At 41.4% G+C, this 25266-nt stretch overlaps 1 protein-coding gene across 3 annotated transcripts in view; it reads right to left on the reverse strand.

Moving 5' to 3' along the window:
- The window catches only part of SVIL (supervillin), a 142372-nt gene extending 123865 nt beyond the window's left edge, over positions 1–18507 (reverse strand). For all 3 annotated transcript variants that reach the window (XM_034061395.1, XM_034061392.1, XM_034061388.1), the window contains exon 1: positions 18402–18507. The gene's annotated coding sequence lies outside the window, so the exon portion shown is untranslated. The remainder of the gene's footprint in view (positions 1–18401) is intronic.
- Positions 18508–25266: the final 6759 nt, after the last annotated feature.

A 25266-nucleotide genomic window follows, 5' to 3' on the forward strand; every position in this document is an offset into this window, starting at 1 on the left:
GATTTGCCAGTTTTGCATTAATCTGTTCAGAAGATATCTACACTGTTTGGCAGGCTGTTGAATAAACAGTGTGGGGAAAAAAGCAAGCATTATATGCAGCTCTTGTTTTAAAGTTATGCGCATTTATTACCACACAAGCAGCGCTTGTGATGAGATTTTACATTTTTGGAGTGAAGTAGTCTGTCCACACTGACAAATTCTTCTTTGGAAACAGAAGCAAGTACCATAAGCCAGAGCACCAGTAACGCTAGAAGAGCCAGATTTTGATTGCTCTGCATGTTGTTTGGCTGCTAGCGGCAAGAAGCTTCCAACGGAACAAGTGACAGAAGTACATCCTTGCCTCATGTAACTCCTGGGAAAGCAGGATTCTCACAGCATGTTTACTGTGTCACCACCTGGAGGCCTTATCATTGCTGGCAAGCTCAGTCAGCACTCCCCCCACCTCTGGAAGACATCTGAACAAGAGCAGACCTCCCTGTTTCAGACACTGTAGGAACTGCAGCGCAGAGACACCAGCTCAGCTCTGCCCTGCACAGACCTGTGCCCTCTTGCTTTTCCCCAGCTCCATGTAAATTCATAACCTATTTGCTTAGGGCAGATGTTCAGTTTGCCAGTGATCCAATAGCATTTTCTTAAACATACACAAAGGGCTGTAAATTAGATTTCTTTTTTTAATTGGATTTTAGACTGCCATGTTTCACTTCAAATGACTGAAAGTGAAGGGGCAGAGAGGTCCAGCTTAGGCTGGTAACAAGCTTCTGAAAAGCTAGAAACATCACAAAAAGGCAATTCCCTCTCAGCCAGGTAACCTGCTCTGCTGAACGAGTAAGGGTAAGAACCTCAATGGATGCAAAAAGTAACTATTTGCATCACCTTTGAATTTCACCTAAGATCAAGGGAATTTCCCTACCTACAGGCTAAAAATAGCAGGAAAAAAAAAAAAAACATCAACAGCACAATACAAACACACACATTAAAATGGTTTACAGCAAATCTAGGAATCAACAGTTGTTTTCAATCTCTTCCTCACAGTTTAGAGTATGTGCTGTAAAACACCCACTTCATGTATCAGCCAACTGGCAGACCCAAGTGTTCTGGATTTATGTTATCTGAGTGACTTCTAACCTGCACTTGCACAGCTCTGCTCAGCCAGACCTCAGTTATAAATCAGGACTGTGTATATTTTGCAATGTGCACCCTTACTGAGAGTTACCTCTGACATGTGTGAGTCTGCAAGTAACAGGGTTGGGAATCTCTTCTGACAAGAGTGCCCGGGGATAGAAACTGTGGCCAGAAACACAGTGCTGTGCTATAGTTAGAGCTTCAGTCATGAGTTCAAAGGGCAAATCACATTGCTTGAGCTCTCTTAGGCATACTCACTCATTAATCTTCAGCTTGAATTCCTTCCTCATCTTTTACATATCAATTAAATATACCAAAATAAAAGCCAAGTACTAGCTGCATGAACTACTTTATCCCCCAAAGACAATTTTAAAAAGTGTAGCGATTGCCACATGCTCTACACAGTATGAGTGTGCATATCCCTGTGACAAAAAGTCTAAATTCTACTCAGGACCCCTTGTACAGCTTTGACTGAACATTCAAGCAACTTCAGCAACTTTGACTAAGACACACCTGGCAAACAGAAGATACTTTTTATACTTGTAAACCAGCTGCCATTGTTTTGTCACAGTGCTCTATGATTCTATGATGTTTTAAGTGAGGAACTTAGTGCTATTTAATTTAGTTAATCCAAAGCCATTAGTAGCATAACGTATTCATTGCTTTAAAGGTGCTCATAGAACTCGAGTAGGTAGGGCTGGAAAGGACCTTAAGATCATCTAGTTCCAACCCCCCTGCCATGGGCAGGGACACCTCACACTAAACCATGTCACCCAAGGCTCTGTCCAACCTGGCCTTGAACACTGCCAGGGATGGAGCATTCACAACTTCCCTGAGAGGGAAGGAGAGAATCCTACTCCTACAACTTCTTACATGCGGAGAAGCAGCAGTTATGGCAACTGTATAACAGACTTGCTGCATTAAGCACAGAAACAGGCAGGTAGCCAACAGCAGTGTCACCACTGCAATTCCAGCTCATCACAAGCAACACCTGCAGTTTTGAACTTGCCAGCACTGACAAAATGGGTATCAGAGACAGGGGTCACAAGAATTAACAATATATATGTATATATTATACCCTTAAAAAGACAGTTCTATATGTAATAACTGTCTAATTTTGAACATCAAGTTTTTCAAATTATTCTGCAAGAGCTTTTTTTTTTGTTTGTTTTGACCAACACGGGGCCTCTGCTTGTAGAGGTAAAATTTGTTGAGACAATATAATTTACATAACTCATGTCCTCTTTCCAAACCCACACTTCTGCACCACTCCATTGAAATTACTGTGGTGCCTAAACCAAAAAATGAAATGCAAATAAGACACACATGCTTTCTTTTGGCCAGAAAAGAAAGATGCTGTAAATATGGCTAAAGGAGATTTGGTGGAGATCAGAAAAGGCAGAAGTGCTGGAGTGGTTGGCAGCTCCAGTGCTTGGCCAGCCAAGGTGGAAGTAGTAAGTCTAGGAATGTCCTATATGAATAAAAAGCTGGAAAGGGAGGGAAGGACAAACAGTGTTTTAAGTTTTTGCTGACTAAAAGCCTTCTCATTTGAATAAGTCAATTAGGGTTGATTTCAAAGTCTTCAACAGTACAATAATGGAGTTTCCATTACATCGGTCTCCCGCTGATCCATCACATATCATGCACTATAAAATCTGGCAGGTAGCCCTGATCTTCAGTTACATCCAGCTATACTGTAAGATCTGCTCTGCAAAGATCTGCTTTAGCAGATATGTAAGATCTGCTTTAGCACATGTTCCTTTTATATGTCTAAAAAGAAAGAATAAAATTTGGGTTTGGCAGAGATAGTAGTGATACATTGGCTATTTCCTGCCCAAGCTAAACTAGCAATTACTACAACTCTGCACTGAAACAACATCAGTCATTGGGTCAGCACAGCAATGGCAAGATTGCTTTGTGTATCTGGATAAAACCAGAAAGACCAGAGTAATTCCCAAAGTTTCAAATGAGAATTAAAACTCTGCAGCTCTTAAGAGACCCATAAAGAAAAGCAGTCTCTTAAAAGTATACCTGCTTTCCAGCAGCTCTTTCCCTGAAGCTAGCAAGAGGTCACATAATTCAGAATCCTATTTTTCCTTTTTCTATAGTCATCTCTCCTGCTCAGGTTATTAGGTACCATCCTAAAATACACAAGCACATCATCCAACTCCAACAGAATGTAAGACATCTTGGCTGTTGGGACTATGTGGATCAACTGGACATAGCCTGAATGTCTAGCAATGAAGTCTTCAGAGCAAGTAAAAGAACACACAGTCAAAAAAAAAAAAATCAAAAAACAAAGAAAACACCCAAGAACTGACTAATGGCAGAAACAGACCATAAAATCCAAAATAGAAACAGATGAATATCCTACCAAAGGTAACAGTCACAGCTAATTACAGTCTCCAGAAAGGCCAGATTCAGAAATGAGAGGAGTATTAAACTTTTAATTCTCTCAAACAAGGCAGAAAGACAAGTCTAATGCTGCATGGTCATTAATCAGTAGGTCATGCACTGGCCTATTCAGATCATCTCTTAACAATGTATTCAGATTTATAATTTAGATATATCTCCTGGGCTTAAACATCTTGTGACAGCATGACTAAAATCATCACCTTTGCTAATGAAACTAACTTTATTAAAAATAAATTCAAGAAATCTAAGAATTCCTAAAGATATTAAAAGAAGGTATCTTCCTAACAAAACAATATAATCAGAGACATACTGAATTCATGTAACTTACTGCACTTCTGTTCACCTATGTGAAATTTAAAAAAATGCTCATTCTGTAAGTGACGACATTATATCACACTGGAGAACAGAGGTACTCTTACAGAACTACGATCATCTGATCTGCAGTGCCTCAAAGCATCTCAAGCTTCCTCCAAAACAACTGATATAGCTCTCTTCACTGTGCAATTACGGAACAAGACTGAAGACTTACACCTGAAAGCAAGAGCTGTAGCTGAAAGCCTCTCTCCAAGGTTTTGGAAATGGATAGTACCACATGAGAATGAAAAGAAGTGAGGCAAAAGCAGCAGACAAGATGAAGTAAGACCCTCAAGTGCTTCAGACAACTAGAACATAAGAATGGTTCTTGTGAATCAAATACACACACAAATACATATTTATTCTAAACAACAACACCCAATACAATACTCCGGTTGCCAACATCAACCAAATAATATCAGATCTTGTGCTCAAAGATCAAAGTCGGTTGGCTTTCTTCCCCTTCCTTTAATTCAAGAACACTATTTAAATAGAATAAAACAGATGATGCAATTAAATCTGGTGAAAATACAAAGTAGTATTTATGAGCATAACTTAATAAGTCCAATGAAGTTCTAGCAGCACATTTCAGGATAAGGGTCCTCCATATCATGTCTATTAAGTTAAATACATTGGTGCTATAAGGCACCAGAAATAGCACTTGAACAACTAGAGTGCTGTAAGCAGTGCTCAGCAAACAAACCTTGCAGCTCAGCTGAGCAGTGAGGGCACCTCTGTTAACAGTTAAAACTGAAACATCTCTGAACAACATGGACTTTACTTTGGAGACATTACCTTAACTTTGAGTCTGAATCTCAGATCTAAATTATGTAATATTCTGGACAGTAATATCACCAGATAATAATGTAAAATACAAAAAAAAAATAGAATCTTTTCAGCCCACTCCTCAAAATGAAACCTCTGACAGAGGTTTATTTATACAAGTAAAGTTCCAGGCAGTCAAATAGTTGCATTCTGCCAGATGGCTCTGAAATTGGTTTCATCCACCTGTAATGTAGAACACCCTCCCATGTCTGGAGTTTAACACAACTATGAGTCTCCCCTTTGCACAGCAGATGTACATCTGCTGCCAGAATGAAGTGAGAAATCCAATTGTTTTGTTTTCTTTAACTCAAATACTTCAATTTACTTTATAACAGGCAAACATTTTGATAAGATGTAAAAGAAGTCAGTGCCTTTTTTATTTTAGTCAAGTGTATATAAAAATTATCCGTATATATAAATTATCCTGGAGAATGTACTGATAGTACAGCACAGCCTTCTCTAAATCACTGGGGCAATTCAATGCTTGCCGCAGCCAATAGAGCCAGCTCAAGTGTCTTTTGTAAACAAAGCCTAGCAATGAACTTGAGATCTTGGTCTGGAAGATGATGTGGTAGGAGACAAGACTCCTGTTGTGTGAGGTAGGTGTGCAGGTCCACCCACTGGCAGTCAACTTACCACACTGCAACTGTAATCCTACAAAGTCAGTAAGCAGAAGCAGCCTTGTTAACTTCAGCTGGCAGTTCCTAGGAAGCCAGCGCACTGGAAACTGACAATGCACCAAGCCTTCCTGTTAAATCCAATTACTTTGTTTCAAGTCAATGTTTACAAACTACCACTTTTTACCCCACAGACAAGTGTTTTTTGAGACATTCAAAAATCCTGGAGTTTATGAAAGTTGTCATAACTTTTTCATTGCCAAATATGCATTGGTAACACTATTGAGCAGTTACAGAAAAGGTTAGGAATCAGATAATTGCTAGGAATGTTTCCAGACACTTGTATTCTGCTAACTCAAACAAGACACTTGTCTCCCTTGTGCCAAAGTAAATCCTCAATTGCAAAACTAGGTGAAAAGGCAGGCCTTCACTGACGATCACCAGCCAAAACCACCAGGTTCAATAGCATGTATTACTCTAGTAGAATTTTAAGTACTCAGCCCAAGTTTAACAAAGCTTCCCAAAACTTCCTATGGCCTTTGTACTGATCCAAGTAGTTAAGCTAAGTCTCCTTCCTCCCTAGTATTTCTTCCCCATTCTCTTTAACTTACTCCATCAGCACTGTCATGTCACTGTGACAACTTCAACTCCAAAATACAGCAGTTCTTAATGCCTTTAAAAGATGTTAATAGTCTCATAGTATCTTTACAATCTGACGAACAAGTAAAAGATCTGCGATTTTAGATTAGTAACAGTCATACACAGTTACAATCCAACAGAGCCAAACAACATCATGCAGCTGCAACAGTTCCTGGCCTTTCCCAGCTGTGATCTTCTCCCAGAAGTGTAAAGCTTCTTTTAAACAAAAAAACTTTGTAAAAAAATAGGTGGGAAAAGGAGCCACAAACATAAAGGGAGGAAAAAACAAAACAAACCAGCCCCAAACAACCCCCCCCAAAACCCAAACAAACAAAAAAAAACCAATTCCAGCATTTTAAGCTTCAAGTAAACACTACTTCAGTGTTCCATTTAAAAGCTTTTACCTTGTTAAATCAAAGCTGAAAAGTGCAATGGGAAATCCCATGCTCATGCTTGGATCCACATTAGATGAAGTGAACCATGAAGAGCACATGTTTTTTGTCCATTCTGACTGTGATCCACCTTGCCCCAGCAGCATGAAGACCAAGTCTCTGAAGTCAGGAGGCCTTGTGCTACCAGCTCACACTTCCTTTTCTGTCCCCATTCCCAGCTGGGCTGATTCTCAGAGCACTGGCTCACATACACACTGAAGGTCTGAGAGCTTCCTTGATTCACAGAGCAGAACACTGATGTGCCAACCCAGTAATCAAAACCTGAGATAAAGTAGCTTACAAAGTTGAAAGAGTGGACTAGAGCCACCTCAGAATTACCAGCACAGGCATACAGCTGGGAGCAGGAAGGGAGGAAGGAAAGTAGGGAGGAGTAGGGAGCTGTTAGACTCATAAAACTTCATCCTCAAAATGGTAGTATTGCAAAGCCACACACATAAAGAGTTGGCCTGAAAACTGTAATGCAGGTTTCAAATCTCATTAAAATTGCCTCTGAAATAAAATTTTCAAAGTAGGGTTTCAGTGGGAAAAGAGAAATACTTTCTGTAAGTTACCCTGCGAAGTCTGCCACCCTAGGAATGAGTTCTGAAGCTCCACAGAGTAACCTCACTATCCTGTGCAGGGAATATTGAATAATACCATAATATGGTAAATATAATTTACAATTAAAATCTCCAAACTGAACAGCTGTTGGGATGTAAACCATAACTGAGAGGGCAGCCAACACTGAGGCTACCACAAGGGAGAAGTCCCCAAAGCCAAGGAAGCTGATATGTAAACCATGATTTCCAGAAGCAAGGGAGTAAGCCAAGGGTGGCACACAAACAGGATGCTGCTATGGCTGGATCTCAAAAGCCTTGGTGTGTGCAGCATGAGACAGTGTTCACACCATTTGTGAGAGGCATGAATTTATTTTGTGTACACCCTTCCAGTACACAAAGTCATGCCTGACCAGAAAGGAAAGTTAATTTGGCCTAGTTTAGCAAATTCCTAAAACTCTGCCAAAGCATTGTCCAGACAACACAAGACATAAGTACTGGCAAGCTTCTGCTCTCAGAAATCGCAGTCCTTCAAAGAGTCATTTAACCTCTCTGCAGCTCTATTTATTTGCAGTATTTTTCTGTCGTAGAAAGAGCAACAGCTACATAGGTGGTGTATAAAGGCAAGAATTGTTCAGGCTTTGGGAAATCAGACTCTAGACACACCATGACAGATGTCCTGTCTTAAATAGCAGCAGTAACGTTCCAGTACTTGATAGCCCAACTAACACTCCAGAATAGTAGAAAATATAAAACATTAATGAAGATGACATGATAAATCTGTTTCAAATAAGTTGCCTGCTCTGCATGGAAAAAAAAATAAAAATATCACTTTTATCACTGCTATCTTAGATAATTTGCTACATTCCCACCCACTGCTCTTTCTTCTTTCATTAAAATGAAAAACAAGAAGAATGTGCTGTGTAATTTGAGTTACACACTTGATAGTGTATTTGAAAGGAACAAATTAAGGATGCAGTTATCAGTTAGGAGATATTTTAGGTGAAGTCTGAAAAACTGAGTGGTTTTGGGTGTGGAGGGGGAAAGACAGATAGAGAAGACTGGGCCATAATGAAAGAGACCAGCATAAAGAAAAAGAGGAATGCTCAGTACAGTCCCAGTGAAGTGATACAACAAGTAAATTTCAACCTGAAGCTTCTAGGTTGTAGTACACGTCACACACTGGTGATATGCAAGTCACATTGACATGGGACACAAGTGTTGGCCTGTGTTGCCAAGGAGAACACAGAAGCCCACATGTGCATGTGTGCATGCAGACATGTGTGCATACTGAGTTGTGCTGATCCAAGGAGCTACCCAACTGCCACGAGCAGAAACCCTAACAAAGCAACTCAAATACATTGCTGTATTTAATACAGAGATCATGTCCAGTTGCTACAACTGTCATATTTTGAGACTTGAGGGGGTAAAAATAATTGAGGAATAAAGACAGTCTCAGGCTTGTAGGCATTTGACAAATATTCAAGCCCCATAGCATGCACAGTGAATACAAGTGACTGGAAACATTTGAGCCAAGTGATCTACTGTTTATCAAGAGCAGCATTTCTTACAGCAGCTCTCTAGAGGCCACACCACAAAAACTAGAACATTCTGAACAACTTTAACACACAAAACTAATGACTGTTTTACAAGAGTTAGAAGTTTTCCACAATAAGAATTTGTAGCTTCCTGTGCAAGAAAGAATGCCAATTCATACCAATTTGTTCATGGAAAGTTTTTTTTCAGGCTTCCTTAAGAAACCAACCTCTGTAACACCAAGATTACTTGCTTTGTTTCAGCAGAGACTGGCCTGCTTTTAAGTTCTCATGTCAGTCTTTGCAAAAGAAATATTTAATAAAGTAGCATATAGTTTATTGGAAGTATTGGAACTGTCTATCTACTATTGTGTCATGAAAGTACATTTGTATGTGACTCTAGAAATTTCAGAAGTGATCATAATTCTCAAAGACAGTATTTCAGGTGTTCCCCCTCTTTATTGCATTTGGAAAGATCTTTTGGCCAGGCTGAAGTTCAGCACAAAACCACTCTGGTCCTTGGATTCCATACTTCACACATATATATGGCCCTTTGGGGGTTTTGCTTTTGATTTCAGCAGCTTGTTGCTGGCAAGCACCTCCTGGGAGCCCAGAAAGAGTCTATAACCAAACACTGCTTTAAAGATTTCTTTTAAAAGGCTACTAGGTCAAGACTCCAATAGTAAAGTCAGATGAAACAGAATCACTGGTATCTTCTTTTTTGCAGCTCCTTACTGGAAGGAGGATTAGGTTCCCAAACCAAGGAATGGAAATTTATATCTCACCTGGAATGTTTCATTTGCCATTTCCCTGCCCACACAAACGCCTTCAAGTTGTCTGTAGCTGTACTATCCCAGCAGGATACACTACACAGTGCATTTCAGACATGAAGTTCATTACAGGAGCATCAGCTGAGTATTCCCCTCTTAAACCACAAGTTTTAAGATCCTGAAATGCATACCTAGCAGTAGTTAGGTATGCTACTGTTAGCTTTTATTAATATAAACCCTTTAAAGTTGTTTTGCTGGGTTCAGTGCCACTTAAATTCAGAGTTAATTTAATTTCAAGCTAGAAGAATCAATCTTGCATTCCATACCACAAATCCATATAAACAACTTATTTCCATACTCCAGGCTTTTGCTTGCAATAGGAAGATAGAAACACTTTGCTGCCAACCCACAAAATCAACACAAAAATAGGCATTTGCATGCAAGTTGTAAAGGCAGACATGCACCAAATATCACGGAGACAAGACAAAAAAGGGTATTTTAAAAAAACAAACAAAACCAAACAAACCCAACCAAGTCTTTTGTCTGTCTACTATTGGCACTCTACAATATAAGAGGAGGGAAGAGGACGGGCACTGGGGAGAGCATCCAGGAGAGGTTTGGTGCAATCCCACAGTTAGGGTGTTTACAGAGTTCTGGGGAGTCTGCTCTGAGCTTTTCAAGGGTCAAGTTTTGTAGAAATGCCTTTGAAGTAAGTATTTGTCACAGTGTATGCTTTAAACCACAAATGACAAAATAGCTTAAGTAATTTAAGCCTAAAACCAACAGTGTGATCTAATCAGGAATACATAAGCTAAGCAGTCTTGTGGAGTAATACAGAAGAAGGAACAGCTACTTTTTAGCCGTTAACACATAAATGCTGGTTACAGATGGGAGTGCAGCCCCACATACAGGGCAGACACAAGGCAAAGCATCCAGAACACAAGTAACTGTAACAGGCAACCATAAGAACAGACTATCTAAGCCAGATCCTTACTGATCAGTATTACCTCAGTAAACACATTTTGTTTTCTTTGTGTAATTTTGTTCATTATTTAAGCTTTTGTGTAAGTAAGCTTCTTTCAAGCCCTTGAATCTTCCCAGTAATAGAGAATTGTGTGTAAGCAGGCTCTGGGGTGCCATACACATGGCTGATCAGCTACATACAGGGCAGAGTCATGAACACCACAGCTTGTGAGATGACAGGCACCCAAGCTCACCAGTGTACAGGACAACACATGGTAAGAGCTGCAATGACCATCCTGAGAAGAAACAAACTGCCCAAGCTAGAGATGACAGCTCTCATCACACATCAGCCTGTGTCTTGGGGAAGCAGCTCTACCTGCCACTGCTCTATTTCCGTCTTTAAATTAACACATAATATAATTATTAGTTTCAGAGAGCAGTGGAAGAGTCAGTGAAGTGAAGCAGGCAAAGCAGCACTTACCACTAGCTGTGCAAAGGAAATCATTAACAACAGCAAAAGGAAACAAAGGTTGAAGGGATTAATTCAAGTTATATTTTCAGAACAGCAATTTCCCTGCTGCTAGAAATGCTGCTCTCCTGGGCAATCCACAAGGTCTCCTCCTCTGCTAAGCCTTACGGTTGTCAGTTTTCCTGGAGTTGGAAGGCATTAGACAGGCATGCCTTTAAATTGGCTGGGAAGCCAACATAAGTTTAGAGGAAACTTTAAAACAAATGTTTTCCCCTGTAGGGGATGGAGCAAATTTAAGCCAACTTAACAATGTTGACAGAACCTTTCATTTAAAAAAAAGGAAAAAAAAACCCAACTAACAAATTTCTCCAATGCTCTATTTTTATGCCTTTCCAGAACTTACACTAACTTGGTTACAAACAGTTTTTGGAGATGGGTACTTTTAAACATGTTTGGCAATTTACTGCCATTTAAAGTCTGACTTCCCACCACCTTCTGTGAGAAATAAGTATTTGTTTCTCCTAAAGCCTTTAATAATTGAACATCTCTTAACAGCCAGATACTGTCTTCCTCCTCTGCTCAGTTGAGGACAAACCAACCCCTCCTTACTTTCGTACTTCTCAAATTCCAGTGCTCCCAATCTTGTCTATTATGCCCATTCCCAACCAAAGGGGTTTATGATTTAATCAGCAGCACATAAAAATAAAAAATATAAAAAAAGAAAAATAAGAAAAATTAAGAAGCATGTCTTAAGTTTCTGTGACAGATGTTCCTCCTCCATTCCCCACCAATCTCTCCCTGCCCTCAGTGTTGTCTTCCTCTATTTCTGAAGTGTGTCTTGAAGTCTCCTGTTCTAGATGAGAACACATTACCTGTTTTCTGAAGAACTTTTCACACATATAGCTACTGAATCCAGAATACACATTCATTTCCACATTTTCAGTATTAAAGCTAAGCTAATATTAATGCCTTTGCTCAACTAATGTAACTAAGTATCTAATATGATCATTTCAAACTATCAGTCTGTATTTCTGCTATGAATTTAGACAAATACTGATCCAGTACTCCAACACTCACCTTGAAAAAGCAATTTTCCAGAAGACAAGAGCAAGCATCTGGCCAAAGACAGTGTTTCAACTTCCTTTAAGACACTAGCATTAGAATGGAAAGTTCAAACTCAGCTATTTGGAGATATGAAAAATACATCCTGAAATACGTTACCTTAAACCAAGAGACTTCTCTTTCTGTTTTTGTTTTGTTTTTACAGGGCAATGCTCTATCATTAAGCCAGAGTCATCCTTTTATTAGCATAATTTAGGCAGTACTGATGTTTAATATGAACACAAAAGACAAAACCAGCTAGGATGGGGTAGGCCCTGTAAAGGGGGAACAAAAAAAAATAGGAAAAGTAGGAAAAAAATATTACTACAGTCAGCTGAAAATTTCCTGTCTGAATAACAAGGGTTTCAGACCAGCTACAAGGCATAACTAGGAGCCTGGGGCAAAGGCAGCTTTTTCTGTTATCAACTGCAAGAATGCAGAAGTCATTCCTTTTGCCATGAAATTATTCACATAGCCAGGAAAATCCAAAAATTCTTCAACTACAAACTGTATTAAATATGTTTCAAAAAAATGCCTGATTTATCCCCTTGAATGGAGGTATGGAATACTAGTTAATGAAATCAGCTCAAGCCTCTGAAAACTTACCTTTATTGCTATGTTTAACAATCTCCTGCAGCAACAAAGCATATGCTCCTTCTGACCCAGAGTTTCAAACTGACATTGTATAACAGGTTAAGTGTTTAGAACAGTAACTTTAGTCATTAACAGAATGACTCCCCTTATTTAAAGGTGCTTGAATCTGCTCTGTTCAAAACTTTGACTGAAGTTCACCACAGGAAGATAGTCTACCTTTTAAGTTCTGTATCTGCAGGGAGATGTATTATAGATTCACTGCTGCAGAAAAGAGGCTTTCAGCCACACAAAATCTTTTCTGGGCATTTCCTATTCCTTTCACAGCAGGGCATCAGGCTGGATGGAAAAATCCACAAGGAAGGGCTCAGCCAATGGTCTTCACCTGGACTTAACACTGACAAGGCATTTTAGGGCCCCTATTCTTTCCTCAGCATCTGATCTGAGCAGTGCTGCCACTGAAATATAACTCAAGTTTCAAGCATTGGTAAATGAAAGAGTTGGCTGACAAAGAGAGCAGAGAATGCCTTGTTAAAACTGAACATTGTTCAGAGAAGTGGGAAAACAAAAGAGTTGTTGGCATGGATTTAAGTGGCACCTTTTCATACCCCAGTTCTTCTGGATTAGCTACTACCACAGGATGTGAATGTTCATGTATATGTAAACAACTGTACTTCATACTTGTGCCAAATCTAAGAAAATAAGATTTTTATATGGCAAAGAAAACTGTTGAGAACTTTTATACAGTAAGAACTACCTACTTTTCTTTTAGTTCCATTAGAAACAGGAGAGGGGCTCACAGCACCTAGTGTTTAACAAGAAGTCAATTTTATCTCCACTTAATACTTAACACCACAGAAACAAATGCAGCTACAGTTGCCTGTATTAAGCAGCTGGCAAGCTCAGAGATGGAAAAGTTGCAGAACAGCTGGGGAATGCGAGACCCTTTTGAACAGGCTGCTATGTGATCCAAAATAATGGTACATGTTTACACACAACACAATGGCAGCAACAGCCAAATGCAGGTCTGGCGAATGCACTACAGCTGCTTCTTCCCCCAGACAAGGCACAGCGAGGAGATACAAAAGAGTTCATATTCGCAGAAATATGGCTTTCATCTTAAAAGGCAGCAGTCTGATTTCCAAAATAGACAGCTGGCCCTCCAACTGCACTAAACCGTACAAGATTCAGCATTAGAAGTTACCCTTTATAACAGGTCTGGATTAGGATCATAGAGCTTTTCAAACTGCTTCTAGTTTACCACCAACAGTTTCCAACAATGCATTACTCAGACAAACAGGTTGACATCTAGCATTCAAAAAAAAACTTCCCTTGTGACAGTATTTCCCAGCTAGCATGAGGAAGACAGCCACATATAAGCTCTTAATATAGACACTGACTACACAGAAGTTAGTGTTCAGTGTGCTGGAAAGGAGGGTTTGAATAAACATGGGCTACTTTACAGCTTTTTTTACAGCAGTGTTGCACATTGATGTAAAAGTCAGCTGGCACTTGGAAGACAATACATCCCTCTGCTTATATATAGGAAGGGGGACAGCCCTTGTTCGCTGCTGTTTATGCAGTAACTGAGAGCATGTTGCAAGGAGCATGTGCTTGTTTCACAACTGACACCTGAAAACAACACAGTTTTGTATACGATCTTGCACAAAAATTGCATCACCTTACTTCAAGTGATCTTACAAGTTTTCAAGTCTTGGAAGCACAATATCAGTGGTACCATCTGTCTTGCTCAAGACAAACCATGATTAAATAGGGCTAGCAAACTGGCTACTACTTTATACTGCAACCATACTACCCCTGATTTTGCTAGGCACCAAAACAGAGATAGCAATGGAACATTTCAACCCATTGCATATTGTTCAAAAATAGTGCAATTCAAAGGAAAAATTTCTTGACCAAGAGGAGACGGCATTGAGTTTTCCTCTTCTACCTCCTCTGCATGTAGCCATTAATATTACAATCCCAGCTAAGAGTTATTCAGAATATGATAGCTAAAACCAGACAAAAACAGCTGTCATAGCAACAATTTTTATCTCCTTATTTTTTTACAAAGAAAAATTACACTAATGGTCACTGTAAAAAGAAGAATTTTGAAATACCAGTTGTAAGATTCTGTCTTGTACTTAATGGGGTTCTGTCAATGGTAAGCACATCTCTCAGTGCACCTAAGCAACAAAAATGCCACATCTGTACACTTCAATTTCAGGTTTCTGATACAGACTTTCTACTGAAATCCATTTGGGAATTAAGGTTTCTAAGAAATTCCCCACATAAAGGGAATATATGTACTGATTAAAGAAGAAAAGTAAGTAGAGATTTGGATCATACTTCCAGAGAAGATTCTTCTGGTACCAAAACAGTATTATTTTAAGCACCTGCAGGCAAAGCAGTAACAGGAGTGCATTAAAGCTGCATTTGTTAGGCACTGCTGCAAGTGCTGCCACATTGTGGCAGAGGGAGCCATGGCTTGTACTCAAAAGGGACCTCAATAAGAGCTTTAGAGCCCCACCAGGAACTTTTTCTCCAGAGTTTCGAGGCAGTTCTGCTACCCAGATTTATCCAGGTTTGAGCATGTCTCACTACTCTAGCATCCCTAAAGTCCTGTTCTCAAAATAAACAAAGGTAAGACTGGAAGCTCAAAACAAGTGCAGGACTTTGGGATGAGTTATGACACCAGTGAAGCAAATAGATTGTTTTTAACAGTTACAGGTAATGTACTGACAGTAAACCTATATGACCAAGTGAGATGTAAATGATCTGGACCATCTATAAGCTGCACTGAACCTCTCCCATATTACTCTCCCTACTTACCATAATGATTACTGTTTCAATCAAGATTACAGTAAGAAATTAAACAAATACAAAGCCAAATAAAAAACCCACAAAAAGCCAAGGAACTCTAATTTCTCATTAATTAGTGCCCACTAAACTAATTACTGCTTTAAAGGAGAAGGCATTTATCTTAAAATTCCAATGATGTACTTAGCAGGTACAGACAAAATAAGTGCACTTGGAAATAATTCTTTGGTTCCGCTCCCTTTCTTTGTTGTCAAATTATATATTGTAGTTTATTTTCAGTTAAAAGATCTGCCAGAGTATCTGTGTGCATGGTTAGTTTCCATCTTTCTAACAAGCATTTTACTTTCATTTTACTCTTTCACAAAAGAATTACTGCTGTTCTTTGCCACAGAGGAACTTAGAAAACTGATCTTCTAAAAGCTCATTCCCGGTTTTACTCTAATCGCACACGGTTAAGGTTTTCAAACATTTTTTTTAGGAAGTACATCTACACCAAAGTTTATTTGTCATAACAGAAATTTCCCCACCATGTAGATCTCCTGACAGCCATGTCCCAACAGGCTCCAAATCGTTTACACACATACCAAGTATTGTTCAAAGCAGACTTGCTTTAAGCAAGATTAAATACCTGTTCAGTTCGAACTGTCCCAGTGCCAGGATAAACTACACTAAACTAGTTCAGACGGTTATCCTGCTGGGCACCAATGGCCTTTGAAACTCCCAGTACCCCAGAATCTGGCTGCTCCTGGGAATTCTGCCAGGAGCTGTGGGATAGCTCTCCACAGAGGACATTGCAAATTAAATATTTTAGAAGTGTGCTTGTGTTTACATGGAGCAAGGCTGCAACAGTTCAACATATGAGTCAGCATGGTTTGCATCCACACAGAACTGAGCAGTGCAGTTGGGAACTATAAATTTTCCAGGGAAACAAAGAGTGTGAAATGATTCCCCCAGGGGATTACAGTCAGGCTGCACCAAGCAGGAGCTAACATTCACCTGAAGACAGGAATTCTGTTCAGAACTTTACTGCTGAAAAGCCTGAATTTTTTCTGCTGCACTTTTATAAGCTTCTACACAGGACAGATACTTTGGTCCTGCCTGTATCAGAGAGGTTAATTATGGTATTATGGCCAGATAAATTTACAGGCACGCACCTCTACACTAGGATACAGCTCTTCAAGTCTTATAATTAATTCTCAGCTCATTTAAAGTGAAAGCTGAAGCATATTTCTTATCAGGATAGCAAAGAAATGAATTTTGAAAACATCTCTCTTAATACAGTAGCATCCAACAAAGTCGTCAGGCAAGTAAGCAAAGCAGAACTTAAAAAGAGCACACCACTGTAGTGCACCTCACCATGCTGTTATCTATGGGACAATGTGCCCTTTCACTGATGCTTCAAGAGCCACAAGAAAACAGGATGACATATCAAACCTCTAAACGTCCCACCAGGGATGCTGTAAGGCCTGTGTAGGAGCTGACCACATTACCATTGTTCCTTCCTCTTGCCTCCACAACAGGCACCTCCATCTCGTGGAGGCTTGGTGAGGACCATCAAGAAATCAGGACGTTTCTCTGAAAACACAAGCTGTGCCTCTACTGCCAATGTTTACAAAGGGCAGCACACAGCCAGAGGTCAGCATATGCTCATCTTGAAGTGCACTTTCAGGTCAGAGGTAGCGACACCTCAACGTAGTAACACTGCACACTGTTCTGTTGTCATAAACCTCATTAATTGTGTGAATCAGTCAAGAGAGGTTTCCATTTTCAAGAGGCTTTTGTTTTCATTTTGAACACAGGAGATTAAGATAATTACAGGCTGGGAACATTTTTCAGTATGATATAGTTGGTTTACTCTTAAAGAAACACACTTGCCACAATAAAATAACCAGACTTGTTCAGAACATTTTCCATAAGCTATGAGAGGGGCTGTTTGCACACCCAGAACTATGTACCTACCAGGATAAGAGTCTTTCTCCCTTTCTGTCTTTCAGCATGAGATGTTATCTGACTTAAGATCAGTCTGTGATGACACTAACAACTGTTGGAGACCCAGAAACAATATAGAGACTAAATGAGTAATTTTCACTTCCTATTCGCTTCCCAGGCCTCATGCTGCTGCCCCCTGCCAAGTAATAAACTCGAGTACACTCACACTTTGCAAGATCGTACGTTTCTCTTAAGAGAGTAATAATCCACCATCACGTGCAGACTTTCAGAAGCGTTATTAGTAAAACAGATCCAAAGGTGTCATCAAGTAGTCAGCTCTGCAGCACCGGGTATCCGTGCTCTATTTAAAATCCTACAAGCACTGCACTCATAACTATCAGCAAACCCTACTCATTTCTTTCCTATTAATCACAATACTTCATTGTTTCCTCCCTTTCTAAGCATATAATTGTTTTCTGGAGTTTGGACAAGAGTCCGAGCAAGCCGCAACCCCACTACTGACCCATTTAAGCCAGGGAAGGTAAGTACTCAGCTTCTCCAGACCAGCTACTGGGCTCTGGGCCAAAGAGGTTCCGTGCATCAGTAAACAAGTACCCTGTTGATTTCCCCAGCCTTTCCCACTATCCCACTGTGCTATAACCAACCAGCATCATAAGCTCCCTCTTTCTTTACACCACACGTGCACGCTGCTGCTGCCGATGCCTTCCCCCCCCCCCCCCCCCCCCCAGCTGAAAGAAGAGACAAAACTCCCTCACAAACGCCTCAGCCCCGCCGCAGAGCAGCCCTTGCTCCGAGGGCAGCAACGGGCGAGCCGCCTCTGCCGCGCCTCCAGCTCACTGCTCCCGCCAGCCCCGAGCCTGTCCCGCAGCTCTCCTCCGCCGGGACAGGGGCAAACCGTGCGGGGGATCCCGCGGTGTGTGCTGCCGCTCGGAAGCAGGTGCGGGAACCCGCGGTGGGGAACCGCTGTCGGCAGGCAGGGCTCCAGCCCTCATCCCTCCCCATGCTGCCGCCGCGCCGAGGGAGAGCGCCCAAAGCCGACTGACAGCTCGGCCCCGCGGGAAACAACGCGGGCAAGTTTCGTACAGCACCTTCGCGACGGAAACCCGCTCCCCGGGCTAGCGGGGAGCCTGCAGCCACTCCTCAAAGGCGGCGGCCGTGCCCCGGGGCAGCGCTGCCCTCGCACCGCGTGGAACTCCCTGCCATGGGGAAGGGGCGGTGAGCGCGACCGCCGGCACCACTCACCTCACAGCCGGCGGCTCAGGGACAGCCACAGCCTCCAGCGGCCTCCCTCCCTCCCTCGGTCGGTCCGTCCCTCCAGCCGGCCGGCGGGGCGGAGTGGGGCGGGGGAAGCGGCGCGGCCCCCCGCTGGAGGGGGCCGCCTCCTCGGCCCTGCGGGGCGGGGCCGAGCCCCTCCTCACCTCCGCGCCCCGGCGGAAGGGGACGCGGGTGCGTCTCAAGGAACCACGAGGGAAGCAACTGCCGCGGGGCGGTACGCGGCCCCACGCGGGACGGGGCGGGATGCGCCCCTCGCGCCGGCCACGCCCCCACGCCCCCTGCCCGGCTCGCCCCGCTTCCGCGCGCCTCCTGGAGGCGCTGCTCCACTCCTTAAAGGGGCCGCGGCCGGCGGGCCGGGGGCAAGGCGGAGGGTCTGTCGGGTGACCTACGCTGGCAGCCCCGCCAGGGGCACGTATGGCCTCTGTGGGGTCACCTGCCGAAGGCCACAGGCGCTGGGGTGGAGCCCTGGCGTGGAGATAGAGGTGACGCAGCGGCACATCCTGGTGTGCTGGAGCCGGCGACCATGTAAGGCCGAGGTTCGACGGAGGCCCGAGGGAAGCGCTGCGCCCTGCCTCAAGCGCCGTCCATGCCGGCCTCGGGGTGCCACTCCTCGAGTGAGCGTCGCAGCGAGCCGGGGATGCTGTGGGTGAATACTTTGGGGCGCTGGGTGTCAAGGTGGACGTCCCAGCACATCCGTTCCTTGGAGAGAGAGCTAGTGGCAGATGGACTTCAGACTGGCAGAATGGTCTGCCGGGAGCACAGAGAGGTGTCATGCACGGGACCCTTTACTCAGGTGTGAGGGTACCCAGCACCTTACCTTCCCCTTCACTGAACCATGACAGCCTCTCTGGGGAACATGTTGAAGTGTGGTGGGAGTTTTTGGGTCCTTTCCATCATGCTTGGATGAAAGAATATTTAATTATTTATTTAAAGGGGATGAGGCCCCAGTGAGAGAGCTCCAGTGCAACAAAGGAGGTGGACAGGTCTCAACAGCATCACCCTTGTGTTAGCATAAGTATGTGGATGACTCCCTACACTATCAACATTTCTGGATGGTGTTCCCCTGTAGTGTGCATTCATAGATGTAAACTTTGTCTACATAGACTTTGTCTCTTTATTAACTCATACAACCCTTCCAGATTATCTCAACCAAATTGCAGAGTTTGCGCCTGCTGGGCTGGAGCAGATCCTGGGGAGAGAAGCAATTCAGTGATTGTCCTGCTTTCTCCATACTACTGGGACCACATAGTGCAAAATCTGGGGGAAGCAGAAAGTCATCGGCACTTTTCAAATGGAGAGGTCTGGGTTTTGCTGTTTTGTTTGTTTGTTTTTCACAGATGCACATGTTTAAAATCAAGGCATCATTAGGAAGGTGGAGGAAATACACTTATGATGTTGTAGACCTCACCTCAGTGGTGCAGTAAAGGTATTTGTCCACATGGCAGAAGGGAAACAGAGCATTTAGATTTTATGACGCTTAACACAAGATTGAATTATCCTTTCTTTTATCTTCCTTTCCCTTTAATCTTTTACTTTAGACAAACATTTTCTAAGTGAATTACGTGGAGAATTCAATTCCTGCTTCACTTGACGAGATCTTACAAAGCAACCTGAAACGTGACTACAGCACATACCTCATAGAGAATTACCAAAGGGAGACTCATTTGAAGGATATTTTAAATCTGAGATCTTAGGTAGAGAGCATATGGAAGTAAACAAAATACATGTTTCTGTTCTACTCAGTTGCATATGCAAAGCAGAGCCATCTTCTCCATATGTGTGTGAAGTCTGTGCAGAGAAACAGGAAAAAATCTTAAGGTGTGGAAACATGCTAAGATGAGGCAAACCTAAAAACTTTTAAATCAACACCCAACAAATTATTTCCCAAGGCACACTGCAAAGTCTGCAGGGCTACAGTGGCTTTGTGCTCTAGATGAGTTCAGAACTGAATATTGAGGGCTTAGCTTGAAATGTTACTGGGGTTTATAGCTTTGTGGCAGGCAGAGATTTCTTAATTGCAGGATAATGATGTGGTGTGGGTGCATGCCTTTTGCCTAGTGGTTATGAATTACTTTGTGCAGATACATGAAGCCCACATCAAATAGAAAGCATAGTCATGTCCTTCCAGTCTGATTGAAGGAGAAAACAAAGAAAGCTAGCATGGAAAGGAGGCATAAACCATAGCAAGGTTAAAAACCTTGGATGAAAAAGTGGCCTCAAAAGTATAATGTATCCTGCTGTCTTTCAACAAAATTTGTCCTGCTCTCCAGCAACCCTGCTTGAAACTATCCAAGGCCTTCCCTTTTCTTAAGGGAAAAAAAAGGCAGCACCTTCTCACTAGAATTGTTGAAGTTTAGAGATGGAATTCTGATCCTGCAAAAAATGTCCTGTAACACAGGCCTGAGAGAATTGGCTGAGTGGAGAGGAGAAAAAAGTAATGAAGATGTTAAATTTGCTTTTGTTACGATTGACATGATGCTGTTTTCAAATATCAGAATGGTTTCTTGATGGAACTTTTACAGCTGGAAACCTGTAACGTATTCAGTAAAAACTCCGTTTTTACCCTCTTTCAGAACTGATCTTTCTGTCTGGATTTAGCTTTAGGTACAATTCTTGCCGTCTCCTGCAAACTTAATCCATGATCCAGATACATGATTATTTCAAATTTTCATTTAAAAAGGAATAAAAGATTTATTTGAATTCCAAGGGAGTAAAGGAAAGCACAATCACATTGTTGAATCTTTTGTTCCCAGGAGAACCGGCAAAGAATTAAGATTACTAAAGAAGTATAATCTGGGTCAGACCAACCATATTAATCCATGTCAGTTAAAAAGATGTTTTTTCCCCACTTTTTTAATGTGTTAGACACAAGCATATTTGATTTATGATGGAAGTCAAAAACATCTGTACTTTGGGGCACAAGCAAATGCTTATTTAAACAATGGGAATCCCTGGGGGGGATATAGGAAAGAAATGACATTCTTTTGCAGAGAATTCAGTGTTTTTCACTCTGTGAAGTATTTTGCTTTGTTTTGAAAAGTACTCTGCAGAAGGCATAATGACTAAGCCTATTGTAAAGGAGTCCAGCAACTTTCACCTTTATGGGACTGGTATGAATATGAACCAGGATAGCACTGGTGAAATACTGTTACTCTTTGCTTGCCTTAGAGTTATCTGCATGAAAAAAAAGGTCATCTCATTCTTATTGGCAGCATGAAAGTATTCACATTGTAAAAAGATTTGGAACTAGTTGGCAGCCTGAGGTCTTGTCTGTGCTCAGGATTACCTCTGATTTCAGGAATTATTTTAGCTTCTGGTACAAACCCACTGTAGATAAAGCTGTGCAAATTGTGATATTCACTGCTGTTTGTACCATTTGATGTGGGGACTAGTTTTAACTGCAGATGAGGCTGAAGGAAAGGAGCCAGTTCCCAAACAGTTACATATCCTGAATCAGCTCATGTGATGTGCTTGAGTAGTTTATTTTAAGTTTTTCAGGGAAAAAAAGAAGTGTTGAAGGTATCAGTAAATAAACATCTGTAGTGTTGTTTTAGGTTCAAGCTTGCCCTGGGTGGAGGTTCTGTTCTATAACCAGATGCTGTGCTGTATATGCATCGATATGATTAGAAACAGGCTTGAAGGTAACACTTAAATTTACCAGTAAACTTCAACAAGCCAAGCCGGTGAATGAGTGGTGTGCCCACTCCTTTTAAATGCATGATCTTGAATCCAGTCATCTCTACACTTAAGAGGACTTTCTTGACAGGCTTTGGAACTGACCTTTGTAGCTCAGCACAGTTGATACACAAAGATGTACCTTGCTGTAGAGCCCAGTGTAAACTATTAATGTCAACAAAGAGACCAGAGCAGAGACACAGAAACATGTCTATTCCTGCCAGGTTTTCACATATGGGGAAAGCAAGGGGGGGTGGGGGGAAAGAAGTAACAATATACATTTCAGCTGCTTTTCTAAATGAGTGTATTCAACAATGTAGCAGGCTAGTAGCTTTCTCTTCCTGTATAAGACTATGCCAAACTGGAGTGGGGAAGCCTAGGGTCTTTTAAAAGAAGGTGTGAAAAACTCTGGGGCAAGTGTAGAATTTTAGAAAAGAGCCAAAGCTTCTGTCCACCCTCAGAAGAGCAGAATGACAGAGATCTGGCAGCCATTGCAGTCACCACCAGTTTATTTACGAGTTCCTGGAGTCAGTCCAGTGTAATTATGGTCCCGAACTCCAGATCAGATTCACTTGACATTTGAGAAAGTCTATGGAAAACTAGTAATAATAAACTGATACTAACCATCCATCTCATAAGCACCAAAAAAATAAAGGGAAGAGAGAGGGCAGGTGGGGAGAGGGTACAGCAACATAACCCCCAAAAGATCTCGTGTTTGTCAGGAGATACTTTCAGCATATACCCCTATGTATTTTCTAAAAGGAGCTGTGGAGAATTTTGGAGTAAGTCCTGACTCATGTCAATGCTATTGCAATTACTGCACTGGAAAGAATGAAGAGGGGGGTTGCAAAGGAAGCTAGGATAAGTTGGGACAGCAGTTTCTTTTGGTAGAGCAGATAGATAGTTTGTGGCCTATATGGCATTTATCCAAGTGTGCTCATCACCTAAATTATATTACCATGAAAAAGATGGCTTTGGAGAAAGTTGTTTGAAGAATCTATGCTGTAGCATATGATTTTCTTTCAATTTCATGCCCAGTATAGAAATACACTTTTTTGTACTTTACTGCAGGTGTCCAATTCTACTTGTTCGTGTCATTGGTATAACATGGATGAATACTGGGGTTAAAAATCTTTGTACTTGAAACATCTGCAGGATTTGTATTCCATTGTTCAATCCTTTCCATTTGAATCACTCTGTATTATTTTCTATTGAATTTCTGTAAGATTGCTTTAAAAACCCAACTCCCTGGAACTTTTCCAGAAAACAATATTTTTCAAGTAAGATAAGTTGATTGATTCTGCTGAATGGAAAAGGCGTCTTTTCTGACAAGAAAGAGGTCTGACCGTTAGTTTACAGTTGTCTCATGTATTTTATTTCAGGTGGTGGAATTGAATTGCAAGTTGTGAGTGAATGTTTAGCAAGGCAAGAGCAGTCAGTTACATTGATGCTACACTTAAACAGCATATTGTAAGTTTTCCTTATGTAGGTTTCAGAACATGTCACCTACATATGTACAGGTACAAAGGAGTCCATATATGTAAATGGATTTCTGCAGAGGAAGCATAGCAATTAGCTGCTTTTATCAAAGAACAGCATCCAAATGTCAAGTGCTCTGGCAATCAATACTGAGCATGGTAATACTATACAGTGTCTGAAAGAAAAGGAATCCCAGGTGGATGAAGGGGTTATTGGCCCAGAACTTGTCATCTTCAAGTGACCTGGTTTTACCATGCTCACCTAACTTCTCAGGAACTTCCTATTGGCAACTGGAGTGAGTAACTCCAGTCTGAAGGAAAAAAAAATATTGAAAAAGGAATGGTCACAGCAGTATACAGAACAAACTCAGTTCTCAGATATCCAGTGAATATACACTTCAGGTTAAGTGCATGAGAATCACACACACTGAAGTGGTTTAGCCCATTCTCCTTGATCTGACAATAATATCTTGTATTTATGCTTAGAAATTATACATAGAACTGGAGTTCTGTGTTAGTTAAATTTTGGGGATTTTTTTTTATTTAACATTATTTAACTTACTGATTTGACATTTATTCAACACTTAAGGTTATTTTATTATTTCTGTATGCCTTGATACTTTCAACTATAAATATATGTCTCATATGTCTTGAGGAGGTGACTTAGCAGTCTGAGGCACTGGTGTAAGGTCAATAATAAAAGTATAATATATATGAATGGAATTTCTGGGGTATTTTCCTTACCTACCATACATCTTTTCACCAGACATATCCTTTTTTTGTTCCTGGTAATTTTGTTGGGGCAGAATTTAAGAATGATGACAATTGTCTGGACCAGCCTTTCCAGAACAGCAACTCTGCCTGGGCTGCTGGATATCTGGAAATACTAGACACATTTACTGTGCATTGCAGATCAGCTTCACAAAGTATGCATTTCTTCAGTGTTAGACCTTCTGAGCATATGTTGCCCAGATGAACTGCACAACCCGTAGTAAACCCACTTACTGTGCAAAGTCAGAGTAACTATATAATTTATGCACTGTACATCTGATACTTTGACATGCTGGGCCTATAGTTAATTTGTACTCTGCACGTGCTCATAGATTTCTATGTGGAATTTCTTGGGTGCAAATCAACTAACTTTATTTACTTGTTTGCATGTCTCTCAATGATAAGACACTGTTACCTGGGAAAAACTTATTTTTGTTTAGCATCAGTGTGTAAAATTCAGCAAGACTCTGTTGTAGTTGGTCAGCGGAGGTTGCATCCAAGCCACTGAACTTGGTGGAGTGTTGGAGCACAGGGTCACACTGAATGAAGCTTTCAGCTACTGATGGCAACTGAAAAACATCAGGAAAAAGCTGAAAGCCTCAGTAAATATCCTTTAGAAAACAGCTGGCACTGCCTTATAGATTTCAGCAAAGGCAGTGGACCTGTCTGCCAGTTTTCCTCATGTTATTTGGTGCAACAGTCCTCGCAGGGAGCTCATAGTTATTAAAATAAATAGTGCTTCTGGAATAATATGTAGGATTTTGAGCTCCATTCTTCAACTTTGGCTTCCAATACCATCTAATGGTCTCACAGCAGATACTAAAGTATGAAACTGCCAACATGCAAGAGGAACAAAACTAATAAATTTGTAATGACAAGGAATGTCACCATTAGCAACCCCCCTTTGC

The sequence above is a fragment of the Melopsittacus undulatus genome, chromosome 1 (genome assembly GCF_012275295.1).
Source record: "Melopsittacus undulatus isolate bMelUnd1 chromosome 1, bMelUnd1.mat.Z, whole genome shotgun sequence".
NCBI lineage: Eukaryota > Metazoa > Chordata > Aves > Psittaciformes > Psittaculidae > Melopsittacus > Melopsittacus undulatus.